The 23,186-nt window shown below is 33.0% G+C and overlaps 1 protein-coding gene across 2 annotated transcripts in view; it reads left to right on the forward strand.

Moving 5' to 3' along the window:
- The window catches only part of Cnot2 (CCR4-NOT transcription complex subunit 2), a 93,001-nt gene that overhangs the window by 350 nt on the left and 69,465 nt on the right, over window positions 1-23,186 (forward strand). The window lies entirely within an intron of this gene.

Raw genomic sequence — 23,186 nt, forward strand, 5'->3', positions numbered from 1 at the left:
CGGTGGTGGAGGGAGGGGGTGTGTGAGGGGGGGGGGTGGACGTAAAGCGTCGCTGTGCTCCGGCCGCTGCAGCGGCAGCTCTAGATCTTAGGCCGGGTCCCATCCGCGGGCGGCTGGGTTTTCCTGGGACTCCTCTCCTTGGGGCTCCCGCCAGCGCGTAGTAGCCACTGCCGCCGCGCTGTTTCCTGGGGTAGAAGACAAGGCGGTAGCGGCGGGAGCCAACGAGTCCAGGCCCACTTTAGTTCGCTCTGCCACCGTCCCAGCTGCTGCGGATCCCCGGCTCTTCACATGTCTCTCAGTTACACGCACATCATATGCCACTTGTGTGTTTTTGTTTTTGTGTATAAGATGGGGGACACTGGAGTGGATAACGGGTCTCGGGAGCCTTCAGGCCCAGGGATACCGAGAGTGGTGCATGTTGGAAGGAGAAACAGTGCAACTGTGATGCTTCTCTCACTGCACCCGGAGGATGTTTTAGTGTTATAGAGACAGTCCGTTTGGTCCTGGGGCGCCGGAGGAAACCGAGACGCCTGTTTGTGAAGTTGCAAGCCCCAGGTTTCCACTTCCGGTGGGGCCTCTCCACCTTTTGCTCTTAAATGTAACTTAAAAGTTTCATGGAAGAAATCAGTAAGATAAAAAGAGGTCCCTATGTTTTTTAATTGAGGTACTGTTCGTTATATCCAGGAGAAAGCTTCTAGTCCTTGGTATCTGAACCTTAATGAAAGCAAATTAGTTTTCATTTGTAAAAACATTTCTAGGGTTTTTTTGCATTTGTATTTATTCTAGTGCCTGTGGGTACAGTGTTACTACCACAAAAGTGTTAATGCGGGTATCACTGTCGTGGGGAGAACCTAAAACATCAACTTTGTCCGAATCCTAGGAGACATCTTTACTTTTCAACATCCAGATACTAAGTTCAACATGTTTATAAAACTCTTCGTTAGAGCCCTATTCCTGTATTAATCGTCTAGTTAGTTCCTAGTAAGTAAGCACAGTGATACAAACAGAATTCATTAACCATCGGAACTTACTTGAATTTAATGTTCAAAATTGAACACGTTTCTTTTCATTCTTGATACCAGGATTTTTTGCAGCTCAGGAATCATTAAAAGGCACCGGTTCGTTTGCCTTTAAAACAGCAGTGTAGGTAGTGTGACCTGGTGAGAGAGATTTAAGCATAACTATTTACATACCAGCTTTGTGTTGAGTTTGGAACAACTTGATATATTTGACAACAGTTCTTTTCCAAACATAAGTGACTGCATCTCTTGCAATTTTGAAGAGGAACTTTATCTCAGATTTAGATTAGAGTCACAGCAGACTGAAATAGCTAAATGTCTACATTCAAACGTTTAAATTGCTACATTAAAATTGTTACATTGAAATGTTTCTTAATGGACCAAGGTCATTAAGATTGTATGTTACACTCTAGTTTGTAGTATTTTTGTACTATTGAATGAAAAGTAAAAGAAACACAGCATATGCTGAAAAAATAGAAGTTCCTTCCACTCCATTTATGTCTTTCTTGACTTTGCAAGATCTTCATTTAATTTTAAAGTGTTTTTCCTCATTTTCCCCAAAGACTTGAGTTCCATTTTCTTTCATAAATCTTTGTATTTTTAAATAGGAAATGAGAAACTATTTCACAGTGCTCTATCAATATAAATAAGTTAATGTAGGCATCATTTGCTGACAGAATCCTTTCGTTCTAAGTATACAGTGTGTAGAGGTCTTTTCTGTACATTTGAAGGGTAGCATAATCTTATCCTGGAGAATGAGAATTGCCTGTTTTAACCAAATAATAAATGCAGCCTATAAAAGTTTTCAGTTTCTTTTATGCCTTCACATAAATTAATATCATGGGAAAAAGGTCAAAGTACATGTATGAGTAATTTATATCCTTTTCATTTAAGAAATGATAAAATTCCATTTCTGATCTTGATAAAATTCAGAATGATAAATTGCCCTAAAAGAACTAAGTTTTATTTTCACTTTGTAATTTTGGATATTTAATATGTTTTTTGATTTTTCAGAGGTGTTTATACTTAAAACTTGAAAGTGTTTTTTGTTCAAAACTAAGGACTTCAGGTTTAGGAGATTTCGTTAGAAATTCTAACCTGGTTGTTCCGGTTTTTATCTCTTGAGTAGAAGAGATACCTGATATTAAAAGTACAGTACTTTGAAAGATTACAGAATGTTTCACACTCCATGGGAGGTTTTATTTTTACCTTTTTAGTGACAAGTTTGCTTCATAAGATTTTCTGATAATGTAGGAAAATAAAAAATATGTACTTCACTTTTTGCTCTTTAAAAACAATGTTGAGTAATAGTATTTTCAGTTAAAATTTTTATCGGTAGAAAGTTAACTGTTCCATTCAGTTTTAAAAGCAAATGTTAGATAGCACATGTTTACTTAAAATAGACATTTGAGGACAATTTATGCATATAGTGGTGCAGTCTTAATACTTACGATTTTATTTCTTAACCTACATTGCTAGATTTTGAAAAGAGGTAAAAGAAACCAGGGTACCAGACCAGACAGGACGTTTATGAAGACAGAAATTAATCTGAGTTATGTTTTGATGTTTGGGATTACGTACAGTATTGATGAAGGCATCTGGTGCTGTGACCTGTTTGTTGACCTCACCTGGTTGTTGACCTCACCAAGGATGATTCCTACCCGTGATACTTGAAGGGATTGAATGTTATTGTAACATGTACAGTACTACATATTTCGGAAAGTGCTGTGCTAAAATTGATTTTTGTTGTAGTAAGTTGTGTCTGAAAAGAAATACAAGAAGAATTAAGGTTTTAACTTAAAAAAATTATTTCGTATCTTGGCTTTCTTAGTTCAACTATCTCAGTTTAAATAATATATAATTTTTTTTCCAATTTTGACATCTTTCAGTTTCTGCTTTAAAATTCAAGTCTTATGAAAAATAATGCTGATAAGGCTTATTTATATACTATTAGGTGGACTTATGACTAGTAGATATACCTGGAAGTAAAATTTTTACTGTTTTCTGACAGTTTGTTTTATGAAACACAGGTACACATCTCTTAGCATACCACTTGGGGACTGCTGCATTGTGCAGTAATAAACTTGTTTGCAATATTTTTGGTAAGAGCTGGTTTTTATAATATAGAAACATAAAGCCATTATCTGGAAAAAAGGATTTTTTTCTTTTATAGAAACAATTTTTATATACTTAAACTGAAGATTATGTTGATCTAGATTTTTTTCTCCTCATTCATAAGTGTATGTGGAGTGTCTTAATTGTCACTTTTGTGTTGCTTGATAAAATTATAACTCAAAACTTTTTTTTTTTTTTTTTTTTTTGGTCTTTCTAGACAGGGTCTCCCTGTGCAGTTCGGGCTGGCAGTGAACTCACTTTGTAGCCCCAGCTAGTCTTGAACTCTTAATGATCTTCCTGCCTCAGCCTCCCAAGTGCTGGGAGTACAGGACTGTGCCACCATGCCCAGCTCTTAAAACTTTTCTACAGTGTCACTCTCTTCATGAAATTTCTCTTGACTTGTAGAATCTTTCTGCTATATTGCTTTTTATTTTTCAAAGTCCCATTATTGAACATGTCACACTGTTTTGTAATTCATAGCCATGTTACTCTCCACCATAATTTTCTGGACTGTGAGCACCTGAGGGAACACTGTCTTGTGTATACGTAGAGTCGTGGGGCTCCCTATACTGCATAGTACTTCGTAAGTTCTCAGTAAGTATGCTTTAGACAGGGCTGTTGCTTGTCATTTGACACAATGCACTCAGTGTATTTGCTTCTCAATCCACGGATCAGACGCAACAAATTTGAAAATGTAGGGAGAAGGGTGTTCTGTATTCTTTCACTTTCTCAATCCTTTTTTAGAAAACTGCGTAGGGTTAATATGAATTAATGGAAGAATTTTAGTAATAGAGCAATTGATAACCCTGCTTTGCTGTTGGCAGGATTTGATGTGTATTTCTTACTGTATCACTAGTTGGAGGAGATATTTTGTATTTGTATTTATAAGGTAATATATGTTTTCTACTACTTAACTGTGAGCTCCTATTATTGTAGCTTTGGAGTTTATAAAATTAGAATCTGTGGGGTCTCCCTGCCTCAACCCTTTTCCTCCCACTGCCTGCTCTAGTACTTAATGCAGAGTGGAAATTTTCTAGCTTTAATACCATCATAATTATGGAAATTAGATAAGGTGGTTTAATGTATCTTTTATTAGAGGCCCCAAATCCAAAAAGTTCAAAAACTGCTTTTTTTTTGTAAACATGGCAAATGTCAACAGGAATTAATTCTCTTTTAACTAATGTCCAACATTTTTATTTAGGAATGTGTTTTGACTGCAGGTGCACCTAAATTGCCAGAAGGAAGATATAATGTTACCATTTTAAAAATCTAAAAAAATTGTAATTTGGAGAAATGTCCTGCCTTTAAGAGTTTGGGTATGTGATTGTGAGCCAACCTTGTATCTATTTCAGAAATGTAGAAATCAGAACAGTATCAGTGATAGCTAAAATGGCATTTAGGGGTGATGCTAATACTGAATTATAGTTTTAGAAATTTTTTCATACATTTTTCTTGTCCATATATTTCCCAGGGACTTTTTAATGATTAAAACTGCTAGAGATACAGTTGTGAATTTTAAGAAGAATTTGATCCTGTACTAAAGATGCCAATCTTTTTCTGCTTTTACTGAATGGAAAGCCTTATGTGAAAGTGGATCCTCACTTAGTAAATTTTCACTATGCCAAAGAATAGTAAAATAGAAGTATGTACTAGCAGTTTTGGTAACAATGAATAGACTTTTTTTTTCTTCAAACATTGACACACCATTTTTCTGCTATATTTAGATGTAGAAACATAGCTGCATTGTGAATAAGCATCTGGACAAAATGTAATAACTGATTATGTAATACAGTGTGTTGGGGAGAGGAACATTTGGCTTTGTGTCATACCTGGCAGGAATGTGCTTTTGTGTTATTTTTTACATTGTAAATCATAATTCTGAGCCTTCATACAGATTTAGTGTTTACTTTTTTTCTTCTTTTCTCCTTTACTTTGGACCAGCAAAATATTATTATTCATTATTTACCATGGCATTTCGAAAGACCTGATTTCTTTGGCTATGATGCTTAATATTTTAAAAATGCTTTACGGCTTGCAAAACATTTTCACATACATTATTCAGTTTTATATGGTTGTTATTTTGATGTTAACTTTAACATTTATCAAGATAGAACAATTAGGCTCTTTTGATCAGTTTGACAATTAGAAGTTGGGAATTAGGAAGGCCATTTTCATCACAGACTCAAAGTCTAATCTATTTATTTTTAGTACTCCTCCATAGAGAAAATTACAGCGTGTCAGTTTAAGTAGGTATAAGCAAAAGAGATGTTTTTGTCGTTACTTGATTTTCTTGATGATTCAGGATATTTAATTAAATTGATAGAGAAGCTTGAGAGATAGGAAATTTTGTTTCAACTTTGATAGTATATTTTTAAAAGTTGTAAACATGCATTGAGAAACAAAAAACTAATACTGTATTAAAATAGGTAACATATACCACATTTTACACCTTTTCTTATTGCACAGTTGGTATAGGAGATCATGTGCTAAGCAGGTATTCCTTGAGCATTGCCATAATTTAGTAGTGCACAAAATAATGTTTCAAGGATGTAATTTTATAATTTTGTGAGTGAGCATGTCTGGTATGAAAAAAATAGTTACAGTTTCTTAATCTTCATGTACTTAGTAAGAAATCATAGGTCTACTCTTAAATATGTCAGCCTAAACTTAGAGGTCTTCAGCAAAACCAGTGAACCCAACGTATAAGGTACCAGTCTCCATAGTGTTTTTAAATTTGAGTCGCACTTCCTAAAATAGATGTATATAGTATATGTAAACAGTTGTAAGCCAGTCTAGCAGTGATTATGTGAAGCACAAATTTATGAAACACTTAAGGTATTTCAGAACACAGTTTGAAAACCACTGGACCTCTAATCTCTAAAGTCACTTCTAAGCCTTAAAATTCTTTACTTTTAAAGAATTAATACTTTTTCTTCTGTGTACAGATGCAAAATTCCATAGAATTTTTGAATAGTATTTGGATACGAGTTGTTTTAATTTAAATTTTAGGTTCTGGTGGTTGGATGTTATCGTTTAGGTGTTTTCATCAACTAAATCCTTTAGTAATTTGAATGTTCACTGTTATAGATTGTTATCGATTTGGGAAATATGATGGTGATCAAGTTTCCATCTTCATCAAGCTAATATTCTGGAGGAGGAGCTAGATAGTAAACATAATTTCAGACAGCTATAACTTATAAAGAAATTAAAGGGGTTGAGAATATAGCAGTTGAGTAGTGTTGGAAGAATAGAGATTATTTTTAAGAAGATGTTGAGAAATGACCTCTGTGGTGGTATTGTTTTGAGTGGAAACTGAAAAAGAAAACCATGCAGATAATCTGGGTGAATGGTTTTCCAGGCCAACTAAAAGGCCTTGAGATAGGATCAAACTTTGCATGTTTTAAGATAAGAAACTTTGTAAAGTTTAAAGTGGAGAAAACACTAACAAGGAGAAGAAATGATTAAGGCATAATTTTGTCATTTCACTGCTAATGATATTATGTACCCTGTAGTCTTTAATACATTTTATCAGAAGCTATGTGCAGGAAAGATTACTTTTCATTAAGATATTGACAATATTTTCTAGATCTGATAGAATTGGGGAGATCTGTATTATTAGTAAATTGTACAGGAGAGTCAATTAAAGACATTCTTCAATGTATGTTTCCTTAAAATAGCAAAATCTTAGGAATTTTTAGTTTTATAGTTGTAGGTAGACTTTTATCTAAGGCAAGTAACCTTGTTGGACGGAGTTAGTGAGTTAGTTTCAGAGAGGTGATACTTGAACTGGGTACGAAGGGTGATTTGGAATTCACTGCCAGGGAAGAAGATAGGAATCAGCATTATATTTTGGAGAATATGCTGGGTTTGTAGAATAAACATGTAGAAGTCTTTATGGAATTCTGGATCTCAGACAGGTTAGGTAAAGAAAGCCACTGTGTAAGAAACTTTTATCTTTTACGCTGTCTCTTTGGTGCCATTGACTTTTTTTAAAGCAGTGAGAGTAATGATCAGATCTGTGCTTTGGGGTAGGTTTTAGATTCTGCAGTTGACTGACAAATGAAATTACTGTAGAGGCTTGATGTACTAAGCCTCTCAGTTTTAAAGGATTTTTTCCTCTATTAGATGAATTAAACATTTCGTACTCATATTAGTGGGATTTTTGCAAAGAATTATCTAACTTTTAGACTCTGTAGTTAGCATCTTCTGAAGAACTTGTGATATGTGTATGTGAATCAGTGACATATAATCCATTTTTGACAGTGGTTTGGAATTTGTGACATAAATTTTGGAGAAGGCAAAATATGACTTACTTGGTATAATTTATAGGCATAAAGTTTAACATTACTTGGATAAATTAGGCTAGTACCAACATAACCAAATCAATGATAAAATCAGTCACAGGTGCTGATATCTATTTGTTATATTGTGCTTGCTTTATTTTATTTATATATATATGTATATATGTTACTCAATACTGTTTATGTTATGCATTGATTTTTAGAATGCCAGTGTATTAATTCTGCCATGCAGAAGAAAGCTAATGAATATTTTTAAGTAAAAAGAATTGATTCCCTGTTAATATAGTTTGAGCAAATCATTTGGTAGGATTCATTATATAGCATCTCAAAAAGCCAAAACTAATGTGTCTGTGCATGGGATTTGCATGTCTACTTAGTTCATTGTTTAGATAAATAAAATGGAATTGGTGATAACATTTTCTATTAAAGACAGTTATATTTTGCTGAAAATGTACATGATTATGCTAAAGTCTCTAAAACTGGCCAGCTTGAATTGACATTGCTAGTCTTTTGCTTTTAATTAACTGTGTGACTAATCTCTAGATTTCAGTTTTCCTATTTGAAAAATATGGATAAATAACATTTATGTCATAGAGTTGATTAAAGGGTTTAGAATTTTGTGTGTGTGTTTTTGTTTTTAAAGTGGAGCTTGTTACATTAAAGTTCAGCTTCTGAAGTATAGGAGAACTAGCTACAGTTTATTTGAGTACACTATGCCCTTCTTGTATCAGATTTGCAAGTGTAAACCAAAAGAACACAGCTTTGCTCTTAAAAGAGTCTAGACATGTTTTTCTTACTAGGAATTTTGTTTAGGTGACTTTTTGTGGAGTATTATATTTGCAGCAACATAAACAAATCAGCAGTGTTCTCTGTGCAGCACAGTGCACCATAAGTGCTACTTAATTTCTTTGTTAAAAGGGATAGAGAAGATGCATGTCTGTTATTGACAGTCTTAATACTGTGGACTTACTTGCAGGAGTTTGCTTCTCTTTGCCTCAAGTTTCTTAAAAAGGGATAAAGTATTTTCTCTGAGGTCTATTTTATGAATTAAGATGCTGTGAAACTCCAAATAGTAGATCTGAACAGTGTTAGTTTCTTTCCCTTTTTCCTTCATGCTGAGTCAGTATTTCCAAATTCTGGAAGTTCAGAGGAAATATTTAGCAGTACCTGACATTTATTTTTAAAAGTGGAGAAATTCAGTCAATTTATTTATTTTTGATTATAAGTTTAGTCTTATTTTTAATGGAGAAATAATAGATTATTTTGGAAAGATTCCACACTTGGATTCAGAGGATGGATCTTAGTCTGGGCTTTATGAATTTATTATCTGTATGCTTGAGCAAATCGATTAGTACTAAAGGGACTCAGTGTTTTAAATAATTTATGCCTCCCTGTGTTACTGATAATTGAGATAATGAAAGCAAAAGTGTTTTGTTTGTTAAGTATGAAACATGTTGAAAGCATTACAGTACTGATGCCTATTGTGCTTGTAATGAAACAAGTTTTTTTCTAAGATGTGTGATTAATGCATTTATTTTTTCTGTTATGATGCTGCTATATTCCTGTGCTTTGCTTTTTATGCATTTTTATTAAATTTGTGGCTTACCATTTGTTTGTTTTTGGGTGGAACTGGCCATTGAACCCTGGTGTTCACACTGAGCTGTATCACCAACCCTTATTTTATTTTTGATTTTGTGACAGGTTTTTACTAAGTCACTCATTTGCCCCAGGATTAGGCAAACTTGGGATCCTCCTGCCTCAGCTTCCCAGAGTCCTGGGATCATAGATGGGTACATGTCTGGTCAGGCTTATTGGACTTTTGGGAGAGGGGAGTTGAGAGATTATTGAAGTGGGCAAAAATCATCGTGTTCATTTTTTATGGCAGTTGGATATTTTTGCACAATGAAATCTTAATTCAGTACTTCCTGCTTATAAGTATATAGTTGTCTATCTCATCTTTGTTTTTTGTTCAGTGGGGGTCATGACTAGTCTTTGATTTAGTCTCATTTTTATAACTATGTACTTTTTTCATCATTAGCTAACCATATTTGTAAGTGACATACTTTTATGAATTTCATTTGTAGTTTAGTTATAGAGCATTAAAAATTTCAATACAATAGCTCAAAACTATTATATATTCTTTATGTGTAATATATGGCTGAATAGCTTTTTCTGAAATCCGTAAGATCTTTTGCATACTGAACCAATGAGACATGAAAAATAAATAACTACACAAAGAAAGCAGAGTAGTATTAAGTAGCAGCAGTAGCAAAGTTAGCAAGGTGAATCACAAAATAATGAATGTGGAAAATGCTGTGCCTTGAAGGGAAAGGTATTTTTGCTGCCATTCCTGTAAAATCTAGTTATTTGGGTTCTTGTTGGGTTTGGTGATAATTTAAGTTTATACTGCTATAAAAACTGCTTTCAATCAAGTAAAGTATATTTTCTGCAAAAACAAATACTGAAATTCTAGAAACTGAAATTCTCACTTACATCCTTAGGTTGCTTCTCCAATTTTTTCATAATAACTAAGCAAATAATTTTTATAAGACATTGGTTATGAAACTTAGAAGGAAGTAAACCTGAAGTATGCAGATCCCGGCTAAGATAATACCACTTATAATTTTGATAGTTTAATCATGATTGTCAGGCCCAGCAATATGCTCAGTCATCACATATTTAGTTATATTCATTATGTTTATTATTGGATCAGAAAGATAATTTAGCACTTTTTAGAGAAGTTTTCAATATCAGCTGTTTGATTAATTATTGGAAAATTACTAGATATAACTAGAAAATTCAGTCTTCATAATAGTCTACATCCCTATATTAATACAATACAAAAATTTTTGCCTGTCAGCTGTAGTGTTATTTTAGAAATGGCTTGTTTACCTTATGTATCAATTGGCTCCGAAAAATAACAGTTTATTTGATTTTCATTAAACGCTCAAATTTGAGAAATTTTTATATACTTTGGAGTGACTAGGAATTCTGAGGTGATGTTTTTTTCAGGGAAGATTTAAACAGTGTATGATTACTTCTGTAATTTCAGCTACTGGAGAAGCTGAGGCAGACAATCTCAAACTCAAAGCAAGCAAGTCTGGGCAATTAAGTGAGACCATGTCTCAAAATAAATTTTAAAAGGCATGAGGGTGTAGCTCAGTTGTAGGGCATCTCTGAGTTAAATCCTTAGGATCTATAAAGTAAGCGAAAGATTTAAAAAGAAGAAAACATACTAGAATAGTTTCTTTATTACTTACTATTTTATAATTTCAGAATCTTGTCTTATATATTATAGCATGGAAGCACTATCAAGTATTGGTTTTAAAATTTTCTATATGCTATAAATAAAATGGAAGGTTATGTGATAAAGAAGATACATGGTAAAAAGTAATAATAATATACTTTTATAAGGAAAGTAGAAAGTAAAGATAAGGGGAAAAAATCATTTCCTAGTAACTTTCAGAACGGTTAACTGGGACAAATATCATTTTGTCATTTCCTGTGTATGTCTATATGTAAGTGCTACAGCCTCTTGGTTTTCTCTCTGACAATAGGATGATATGGAAATTTTAAAAATTGGTAAGGATGAAAAAGGAGGCATCCAGAGACAAGCACTATTTTTATTTTTGTGATAGAAAAATTTGGATATACTCCTTGAATTTTAACCTGAATTAGTGACAGCAAAAACAAAGCCCACATTGTAAGAATTTTTCAATTTTTCAGTTTTCATTCAAAACAGTGTCTAATGACCAAAGTATACAAGTGTATGAATTTTTGAGTTAACACTAGGTTTAGCTAATTGTTGTGTTTTTTTTTTTTTTTTGGTCAAATGACTTACCAGGCTTTAACATTGTCGCATGTAACAGTAATTATAGTAATACTTAAGGAGGAGTAAATATGTGTATCATTTATCATAGCCTGTAGTGTAATAAGATTCTCATTGAAAAACTTCTCTTTGGGGCTGGGGATTTAGCTCAGCGGCATAAGGACTGCCTTGCAAGTGCATCATCCTGAGTTTGATCCCTGGTACCAAAAAAAAATTCCCTTTAAACTATTCCTCCTGTAGGATCTACAGGTTAAATATCCTCTTCTATCTAAAATGATTGGGAACAGAAGTGTGGAGAATTTGAAGTTGTTTGCGTTTTTGGAACATTTACATAGACTTCACAGGTAAAAACATCCCTAATCGGAGAAATCTGAAGTCAGAATTCTCCAAAATTTGAACCTTTTTAAGTACTATATTGATACTTAAAATTTTTTTTCAGAAAATAAGAACATTTCAGATTTTGGGTTTTGTATTAGAGCTACTAACCTGTACTTTCTTTTCTTTTTCCCTTTTTTTTTTTTATCTTTTTGAGACAGAGTTTCACTGTGCAATTTAGGCTGGCCTTGAACTCAATTTGTAGCCCAGGCTGGCCTCAAACTCACAGTGATCTCCTGCCTCAGCCTTCCAAGTATTCAATAATCTGCGTTTTAAGTAACTTCTAAAAATTTTGTTTTTCGTTCCAGTACTGGATCATGAATAGGAGGATCAAGTCAGTCTTGTTTACTGTCTATTTGAAACAGGGTCTGGCAAATATTTATTAAATGTACAACAGATTTTTTTCCAAAGCTTTTGCTGTTTTCTTGCTTTTCTTCTTAATCAGAGCTGTAACTAATTTATATTCTTAGCAGCTGTTTGAATTGTCTACTTTCAGTTCATTGTCAATCATATTGAATCTAGTATAAAAACAAAGTTTTAAATTTTTAGAAGTATAAATTGATAGTTTAGTTGTGGTGATGTGTGCCTATAATGTTAGCACTCAGCACTTGGAACATTGAATAGGATCTGCATGAGTCCAAGGCTACCCTGAATGACATAGGGAGATCCTGTCTCCAAAAAATAAGAGGTTAAAAAAATTGTATTTTAGCTTTTTGGACACGAATGTTTTTCACTGTATAATCACTTATATTTTAAATAGTTCTGTTTATGTTTTTTATTATCATTGAAAAGTAGAATAAAAAGAGTAAGGGTAATAGTATGTTGTAATAATCGGGTCTCATGCCAGGTATCATTCCATACTTGGAGGAAGTGCAGTAAGCCTTTAATATTGCTCAAATATAAGAAAAAGTTAATATACAGAAATATTATCCTGTGATTGATCACCAAGTGGTTTAAACTGGGTAAACTGAAAAATGTAGTTTGAGAAAAATTTTGGCTTAGTTAATATAAAAGTGCAAAGTGTTATCATATTATTGCATTATCATTTATTAAGCTTACGCAGTTTGGAGGACTTCAAAATTACTAGTATCTGTGGATGTATTTTAAAATAATGAGTGGTTTGCTTTGTGGGCAGTAGGTAAAGAAAGTAACATCTATTAATATATAAATCAGTACTTCGTTACTGATTTACATATTAATATACCAATTATTTAATTCCTGTTATGTGCTAGGTACTTGTCATAAGAGAATATAATAGCGTCCAAAATAAAACATACTGTTTGGTAGTTGATGTTGAAACCAAAGGGATATGGAGTATATTTGGGGTACAGATTTAAATAGGCTAATAGAAGTCCTTTCCCAGAAGGCGAACGGATGAGCTTGAGGTGAGGAAGCAGTTCTGTACAAATCTAGGGAAAAAGGATTCTGTGAAGGGACAACAGAGTAAATATCCTGCGTGTGTAGTATTTCTTTTGTCTTATGATTTAAAAATTGCAAGGAAATATGTGTTGCTAAAGTGTAAAAAGAAGAGAATGGGTACAGAAAACATGGGAAACCTATGCAAATGGGACTTTTGCTAGTAAGCAGTCATAAAGTTTGGCTTTTACTCAGGGTAAAGTATATACTGTTCAACAGTTGTTACACTAAATTGAATTCATTCCCCAGTTTAATAGCATTCTATTGAGAAGCCACTATAGATGCTCTTCAGTTTACAGCATGAGTACTCTGATTAAACCTTCACTGCACCCATGTAATCTTAGCACTCTGGGAGGCCAAGACAAGTTTGAGGAGGATCACAAGTTCAAGTCCAGCCTGGGCAATTTAGCAAGCTGTAGTCTCAAAAAAAAAAAAAAAAAAAAAAAAAAATTAATTAATTAAAAAAACGTAGATGTGACTCATTGCAGAGACCCTAGGTTCAAACAAAACATGTAACTCATTGCAGACGCCCAGTGCTGCAAGCAAAACAAAAAAGAAAGAATCTTAAATTAAAAGTACAGTTAATTCATTTAAACCACTGGACATCATCGTTTTGCAACTGGGTGCTCTAAAACAGTATCTGTTGTTTACTAATGTGATCACTTGGTTGACTGGGAGCTGTGCCCCCTGTGCCTGTAGTCCAGCATTGTGAATAGTCCTGTCCCAGGAAAAGATCAGAGTTCAAATTTTGAAACATAGTTTCTATTGAATAATGTGTATCACTTGTATTACCATGAAGTAAACTGCCAAGTGTATAGAAATAACTCTTAAACTGGGAAACAAGATGTAATTCAGTTAGATTATGAAAATGTGCATGTATAGTAGTGAAAGTTCATACATGATTTAAATCTGCAGAATAATTACAACCTAGTAAAGAAACAGGTGGCTTGATTAACCTTTTTTTGTTGTTTTTGAGGCTGGTGCTGCACTGCATGTATGCTAGACAAGTGCTCTGCCAACTGACCTACACCCCAGACCTGCTGAATTAAATCTTACACTAGAAGGATTATGTAATTAAGACCAAGGAGTTAGTGCTTTTAGTATTGCTTCTGATTTCTTATGACTTTTATTATACTGAAGTTTTGTTTTAGCAAGTTAATGTGATAATTAAATATTAGGAAATATTGGGAAAATTCTTTGTGTGTATCTTATTTTCTAGTAAGGTATTCTTTCTCAAAGCAAGAGCTACTTTTTCATTTTAATGTCCATAGAGACAACTAACCATTTTTATTTTTAAATTAAGTATGCTAAGGGAATTAATACAGAACATTATCAGGTGTCTTTCTCTGAGGTTTGACAAAGTTTTACACCTGTGTAGCTATCACTGTGATTCAAATAAACAGCACTCCCATCATCCACAAAGTTCACCGATTCCAAGCAGTGACCCAGGCAGTGAATCATTTCTAAACCAGGCAACCACTCACTTGCTTTGTTAGTGTGGATCAGATTGTTTTTAAGGGATTCAAGTAAATGGAATATAAAAGTATTCTTTTGTGTCTTCTTTACAGCATGATTTTTTAAAAATGCATGAAGCATTCATTTCTGTTGGCTAGGTGTTGTGTTTTGTTGTTTGGTCTAGCACTAGTCTTATTGGTAGTGAAGGGTTTGATGAATGAATGCATATTTGGTACAACTGATATCCTCCACAGTTTTCCTGTATTTCTTTAGCAGCAGGATGCTAAAACTTCTAGGATTTGTATGTTGCTGAATTTAAATATGTACATGGGTTGTGTGAAGATGTGAGTTAATAATAAAAACTGTGCAGGGTTTAGAGTTTATTTATTCAAAGTCTGACCTTTCCTCCTTTGAACTATCTTGGCCTCCTTATTTAAAATTAATCAAATACATATTTGAGGGTTTATGTCTAGGTTGTTAATTCAATTTTATCTTTGTATCTTTATGCCAGTATTTTTGGATTATAAACTTGAGTTTGAAAACAAAATATGATATTGCTCCAATTTTTTGTTCTTTTTCAGGATTGTTTGATTAGTCTATGTCCCTTGAGTTTTAGATTTATCAATTTTTGCAAAGAAACCTAAGTGAAATTTTGATAAGGATTGTGTTGATTAGGAGATAATTTGGAGTATATTGCCATCTTAAGACCTATCGATATGGGATAATTTTCAATTTAGTCCTTTAATTTCTTAAACAGTGTGGTTCTTGAGTATAAATTTTGTTCTTTTGTAAGCTTTTTCCATTTTAATCTCTGATTAGGAAGTGGAATTGCTTTCTTAATTTCATTTTTGGATTGCTCATTGCTAATGTTGGAAATGCAATTCTTTTGCATATTGATTTTTTGTGCCCTGTAATCTTTGTAAAATTTTTAATTTAATTGGTGTAAAATGTTACTTTACTGTCAGTATTAAAATCTAAACTATTATTAAGCTGCTGTAAAATGTTGTCACTTTCAGTTACTTGTTTAGAATTTTCTATATATATGATCATGTCATTTGCAGATAGAGGCAATTTCACTTCCTCCCATTGTTTGCTTTCAATTTCATTTTTTTGCCTAATTATTCTGGCAAGAGTCTTCAATAAAATGTTTAATAAAAGCATCAAGAGTGAACAGCTTAATCTTGTTCTTGATAAAATCATTGTCATTCACTATAAATTATAATATATAATTTGGTTTTTCATAGTTACATTTTATTAGTTAGAGGAAGTTCCCTTCTATTTTGTTTTTTAAGTATTTTTATCATGAAGGGCTGTTGGGTGTTTTCAAATTGTTTGATATGATTATGTGGCTTTTGTCTTCTATTAATACAGTATATTGTTTGATTTGTTATTTTGGGTGTCTCATCATAGATTCATGTTTGTAATTTGTATAGTTCTCTGACGATTGGCCCATATATTATAATGAAAATTTCTCTTTATCTTTAATGGTTTTCTAAATTTTATTTTGAGTCAGTGTCTTGCTATATCACAAATTGACTATATTGAACTTTAACTTGTGAGCCTCCTGCCTCAGCTTCCTAGAGTGCTAGGAAGATAGGAGTGGTAGTATGCACTACCTTAAATGACTTTTATGCTTTAGGATTTTAATTTTAATTCTTTTCATACTTTTACAATACTCTTTTGTGTTACTTTCCTAGTTGTTGCTACATGGCTTATTCTGTACATCTTAATTAGAGTCACTGGGTTATACTAATTTAATCTCAGATACAGAAACCATACTTCCAAAAACTCTCTGTTCCTTTTTCCCTTTTTCTCATTTTTTTGATGTTATTATACACATAATTATATTTTGCAAATCCAACAATATGCTGCAACAGTTATTACCTTAGTTTCATTTTATTTAAAGGAATAAGGAATAAAGGAGAGTACATATATACTAACTAAATGTTGTATTAACCTTCTTGTTTTTTGTGTATTTTCATCCTGCATTCATGTTGCTGTCTTACTCCTTTTTTTATTTCAAATAGCTTAACTTTCTCCCATTTTGTGCTGTTACAGTCAAATACTCTTTCCAGTATTGCTGTAGGCCCTCCAATACGCTAACATTATTTTAGACAACTTATGTTTTACACAATTTAAGAAAAATTTTGCATTTATACTTTTATAATTATCTTTATAAGGTCTAATAGGAATGGATTCTGTCAATATGTGTTTGTCTTTTTTGAAAGATACTTGAGCTAGATATAAAATTTCTCCTTGACAAGTTTTTTCTTTCAGCATTTGAATGTGTCATCCAAAAGTTTTTCAGTCACCACTCTTGATGTGTAGTCAATTAATCTCACTGATCCTTGTGTGTGACATGTCGCATTTTCCTTGCTATTCAAAGTTCGGCTTTTAGCATCTTCTAGTGTGTTATTTCTAAGAATTAGTCTCATTTATTCTAGAGTTTCTTAAACATGTGGATTAATGCTTTTCATCAAATTTAACTTTTCAGCAATTTTATGAATTAGAGAGGGTGTGTATGTACATAACACATCTGAATTCTTTTTTCATCCTGTTCTTTTTCCTCTATCGTTTAGTCCCTTTCCTTTTACAAAACATTTATCTCTATTTTGCTAGCTGTCTTTTATTTTGCTTTGTTTATATTTTGAGTTTCTCATTGAAGAGAAACTATGCAATATTTATGCATCTGTGTCTGATTTATTTCACTTAAAGAGTATGGTATCAAGGTACATTTATTTTTCTACAAATGACTCAAGTTTATCCTTTTTTTATGGCAGAGTACTAATCTTGTACATAAATACCACATTTTGTTTATCCCTTTGTTGATGGGCATATAGACCACTTCCAAGATTTAGCTACTGTATTATGAATTGTGCTGCTATATTGCTTGTGAACACTATAATGTCCCATTTGGTCCTTCTGAACATCTTTATTAAAGATTATTTAATGAGATTGTGTCATGCTTTCCTTCTTTAAGCATTGTTTCCCTAAATTATTAAACATTTTTTAAATTTTTTTCTTTGTTGTCTTCATTGCCTTGGCCTTCATACAGATAGTTTTTGTTGACTGCTTTTTCCTCTTTTCTATTACTGCTATCCTTTCTTCATATGTCATACCTGGGTGAAGGCATTTTATATAAGGTATTGCAACATCTTTGGATACCGATTTTCCTCTTTTAGGACTTCTTGTTTACTTTTTTAATGGCTTGGCTGAGCTACTTTAAAAGTTTAATATCCCTTGCAGTATGAAATGCCTGTTGTCTTGTATCAGAGAAGGCAACCTAGACATGGGCTTAGTTATCCTGTCATGACAGTGATTTTTAACAGTGCACTCTTTCATTTGTATTTCTGTGAAGCTCTCGGCCACTGTTGGTATTACCCCAAGTTGTTCATCTCCACTCGTTGTTGGTGATTGTTCTATTGTTTCTGACAAATTAAAATACATATATATTTATATATTCATAATAATTTGCTCTCCCTATATCCTGGATCTTGCTTTTTGTATGTGTCATTATACTCATTACCTATGTGTACACTTGTTCCTGCATCCCTGCAGCTGTGTGTGTCTGAAGAACATCAACTTGAGTGGATTCTTAGCATTATTTGACTTTTCTGCTCACTGTATTCCCTTGAATTTCTTCATTATCCCACTTTCTTAGAGTATTTCATACTTTTTCCTGCCTCCTAAGCCTGTGACATCTCCTCCAATATCCTTTCAGCTGATGGTGGTCTAATTTCTTGTTTTATTAAGAAAACAAGCTGTTTATTAAGAAAACAAGCTATTACCCACATACTTTAATCTGTCTTATTTACTATCTATTTTATGTCAGTGTGTCTTTGTGGTTTAGGCCAGTCTGTCCTGCATATTCCATTTGCATCTCTAAGCCATCACTCTAGTAATAACACTCCCGTTTTGTAACATCAGCTCTTCTTGCTGTTCCATACTTTTTTCTGTCTTAAAAGTCCTCTCTGAACTTCACATTTTTTTCCTGTTTTTTTCTCTTTTCTCTGACTTTTATAGCAGAATTCTTTGAAAAATGTCTATGTTTTGTGGACCAAATCTAGTTAGTGCCTCCCCATTGCATCAAAACTATTCTATGAACTTTATGCTGTTAAATCCAAAAATTAATACCTCTTTTTTCTTTTTTTGCATTTGAAGAAGTTGCTTGTCCTTGAGTCACTTTCTGCACTGCTCCTGCTATAGGCTATGAAGTAAAATATGCACCTGTTAATATTTTCATATAGAATAACAAGTTGAATCCCACAGTAATTTAAAACAACTTATTTAAACATGATGAAGACTATAGAAAAATGGGGCCTATTATAGAAAGATATTTCCTCTGGTGTCTTAATTTTAGACTCCAGTTCAACTCTTAAAACAAATGCCCTTTAAGCCTGTGATTCAGAAGTTGTTGAACTGTTATCCTTTAAGTTCAGTAGGGCTCCCTTTATTTCATTGTGGCATCTAACCCTTTATAGAAGAAAATTTCAAGTGTTTTGAAATTATAAGCCTTTTAGACATATAGAACTATGTCAGGTACAGAGAAAGCTTGGAATATTTGTGACAAATATAGAGAAAACAAACACAAAAACACACAAAATTAAGTTGTTAAATATTTAAAGTATGATGCCCAGAGTGTAAATTGATTTCAAGAAAATAATGAAAAAAAATTTTGGTAAGTATAGGCAACTTTTTGTCTTACATGATAATTACAGATTTTGTTTTATTGCCCTGTGAAACTTATACTGAAATATTCAGAAATACTAGTTTGAGTTAACATAGCAGTTTTCAGAGACTCTGTGTGGCGTAATTGCTATAGAAACTATAATTCTTGTGTTTTATTTGTTTATTTTGTTTGCTAATGTTTCTTGGAGGTACTGCTAGTTATTAACTTAGAATCTAAAAAAACTGCATGTGATCAAACTAACAGGTCAGAATAGCAAGGAATTTTTTGTCTGATTGCAATCTCTATTAATGTTTCTTGACATAGTTTTAGAATTTGAGAAACTCTAGGTTTTAAAGAAGATGGTTGAGTGTATTTACTTTTGACTTTTACGGAGTTCCAGTGACACTAGTCACATCTTCTAATAGTGGGTTGTTTCTAATGAGTACTTAGACTGGAATATAATGTTGTCTGTATTTACAAAATAAAAATTAAAAATCTAACTGTTTCAGATTCCTTAACCTGACTAAACTCATGTTTTAACTTAAAAGTGAAGTGTATGGCTACCAATTACAGATATTTTAAGTACCATCCAACTTCCAAACTGTGTGGACATTGTTATAAGTCAGTTGATCAGTGGAGTGTGAGAAAAAATGTAGAAAGACAGCTATAATTGTCTATTTTTCTGAGTCAGTTATCCTTATAACACATTTAAAATACAAAATATGAAGCTGCATGCTTTTAAAAATTCATGTAAGTAAGTCACCTTTTTTTTTTTAATCAGTACCGGGGATTGAACTCACGACTGCCTGCTTGCAAGGCAGGTGCTTTACGCCACTGAGCTAAATCCCCAGCCCCTAGTCACCTTATTTTATAGTTTTGTAAAATTAAGTCCAGGGAAGAGAAATTGATTTTATTTTTTAGTCCTCCTGGTTTTGTTTTTTCCAGAATGTCTATATGTAGAATCATTGATGAGTGTTTTAGTTTAGATTCTTTGCTGTAGCAAAAATGCGGGATTTATCATATATTGTTACTACTGAATAAATGAATTCTTGAATTCTTAAGTAATCAGTTGTATGGATATACTATTTATCTGTTATTGAAGGGACTTCTTCAATGGTACAAATATACTTGTACTAGTTTTGATATGAATGTAAATTTTTAGTTCACTTGGTAAAATACTTCAGGGCACAAACACTTGAGTTGTATGGTGAGCCTATGGTTATATTGCCACTGCCAAATTGTCTTCTAAAGTGGCTGCAGTAACTTTTGTTTTCAAAAGATATTTTAGCTGAGCTTTTTAAGTCTTTAGTGATAATTTGTTTTTCCTTTTGTACTTAAAAAGTTTTATTCACTGTCTCTGACTTGCCTTACTTCTGATGAGAAGCCTAATGTCATCCTGCACAGCCATGCTTAATGATTTTCCACTTTATCACAGAAGTACAGAACCATGAAAAAATGGCCAGCACACTGACCATCAGAGAAATACAAATTAAAACAACATTGGGAGTCTCTCTTACCCCCAAAAGAATAGATAGCCATGATCAAATAATCAAATAATAAAATGCTGAGTTGAGGGTGTGGTGAGAAGGAAATCTTTCTACATTATTGGTGGGATGTAAACTAGTACACCCACTGTGAAAATCAATGTGGAGATTACTCAAAAGACTAAAAACTGGAAAATCAGTGATTTTGCTCTGAAATATTATGATGGTTTTGTTGTTCTCCTTGGAAGTTGTTGCTGAGCTTGAATTCTCATCAAATTTAGAAAAACATAGTTGCTATTTTTTGTCCTTTCCACTTCATGGGACAATAGTCACATTTATGTTAATCCTCTTGATTAAGTCTTGTGGTTTACTGTCCTGCTTAATACTTTTCCATAGTTTAGTCTCCTAGTTTTTCTTCCCCCCAGTTCCTTTTCTCATTGTGTTTATTTTGGGTTTTTCCTACTGCTGTGTCTTTAAGTTCATTAGACTTTTCCTTTGCTACATCTAATCTATTAACCTTACCCAGTTTATTTTCTTTACATTTGAATTTTTATCTCTTGGTCAGCCTGAGCTTTTAAAAATTTAATTTTCAATAATTAGAAATTACAAATGTTTATATGTCATAATTTAGTTGTCCCTAAAAATACTGCCTTACATTGTCAAAACCAGAAATTTATTGGCAATAAAATTAGGCTACAGCTCTAACTCGTATTTCACCTGCTTTTGTATGCTTTCCTCTTCCGTGTATCTCTCTTATCCTGTGATACCATCATGTGAACCAAGATACAGAACTCTGTGACTGCAAGGAAACTCCTTTGCACTACCATTTGGGGTCTTATTTTATATCTTGAATTATTATCATGTTCATTCTTTCTCTTTGTGTAGAATAGAGACAAGTGTTTGTTTTTCTTATTTTTGTCTATTGTCGTCTCTATTGTTGCTGAATTTTATTTCCTCTTACATTTCACCTTGTAATAGATTGTATTTCCTGGTCTTTTGTTAAAGCTAGACACAGTTTTACATTATTTTTGGGCTAGGGATTTAGCTCAGTGGCATAAGCACTTGCCTGACAAGCACGAAGTCATGAATTCAATCCCTGGTACCAAAAAATTAAAAATTAAAAACAGTTTACTTTGTTTTTATGCTAAGAGTTTGTTGTATTATTTTACATATTGTTGATCTTTGCTTTGGGATACAGTTATGTTACTTAGAATCAGTTTGATCTTTCTGGAGCTTTGTTAGTGCCATTCTACAACATCTTGGTTCTAAAGTTTGATTTGATTGCTGAAGTATTTATTACCTTCTCAACTGTACTTGATTTTCTTGTTGTCCTTCTGTTGTCCTTGTGATATAAATATGAACATGAGGATTGTTTTGACTATTCCTTTTTAGAAACTTTTTGTCCAGACACAACTTTTTTTGCACGCACAGATCATCCCTCAGTTTAAATGATTCTTCAGAGAGTTCTCTTCAGATCTTTGACACACTTTATCTTTGCTGCTTTCTTCTACTTGTTTGTCCTGCAAATTCTAGCTACCCTGGTATCTTTAACTTGGAATTTTTTAGACCATTGATTTAGCTTTATGAGAGCTTTGAGCTTTGATTATTTTGTTTTGTTTTTAATTTTTATCTTAAAGGAAATAAAATCAAAACAAAGCCAACCAAAACAGAAAATGAAAACATTACAGGACTTCAAAACAAAATAATGGGAAATCAATAATAGCCACTGTAATGTCCCTTGTTTTCTTCAAAATAGTTGTCCATACCATCATATACAATAAAATCATCAAAACTAAAAAGAATAAAACCGATCAAAACAAAATAATGAAAGCATTTTTAAAGAGAATAAAACCAAACAAGACAGAATAAAGTGAATCAAAAAAGCAAAAGACAATATAAGACTTCAAAACAGGACAATAGGAAATCAACAGTGGCTATCATAATGCCTTTTGTATTCTTCAGAATCATCAACAATAATCAGATGTAACAAAATTGAACAAAACAGAATGAAATTGATCAAAACAAAACATTGAATAAAACAGAACAAAACAAAACATCGAGAATAATACTAGATTTCAAAAACAAAACAAAACAAAAGGAAATCTCCCATATTTGCTACACTGCACACAGTTATCCTCTCAATTGATGCCCAGACCACTGGCTTCAAGCCTGCAAAGTCATGCAAACAACAGAAGCATTTAGTTGTTTTGGTACCTCAGATGCTATTAGCTCAGGCTGTTGTCTAATCAGCCAGTTGCTTATGGGAAGTAGGGGTGAGGTTGGTGTTCTTTATCTCCCAGACTGCATGCTGGTTGGCCTAGGGAAGGGAGAATTGGCTTCTCATTCTTCTTGTTACTCCTCCCAAGACCAGCATGGCTTCTACTAACTCACAGGAAGGGCAAATTTGGCTTGTTGTCTCCAGACCTACATAGCTTACACCAGGTCCTGGGAAGAGTGATTTGGCTTCTTGTTCTTGTTACTCCTCCCAGGGCGAATTTGGTTTGTTCTTTTCTTGGGATCCAC

The sequence above is a fragment of the Cavia porcellus genome, unplaced genomic scaffold (genome assembly GCF_034190915.1).
Source record: "Cavia porcellus strain 051 isolate PalLab524CR breed Dunkin Hartley unplaced genomic scaffold, mCavPor4.1 scaffold_8, whole genome shotgun sequence".
In the NCBI taxonomy this organism is placed as follows: Eukaryota; Metazoa; Chordata; class Mammalia; order Rodentia; family Caviidae; genus Cavia; species Cavia porcellus.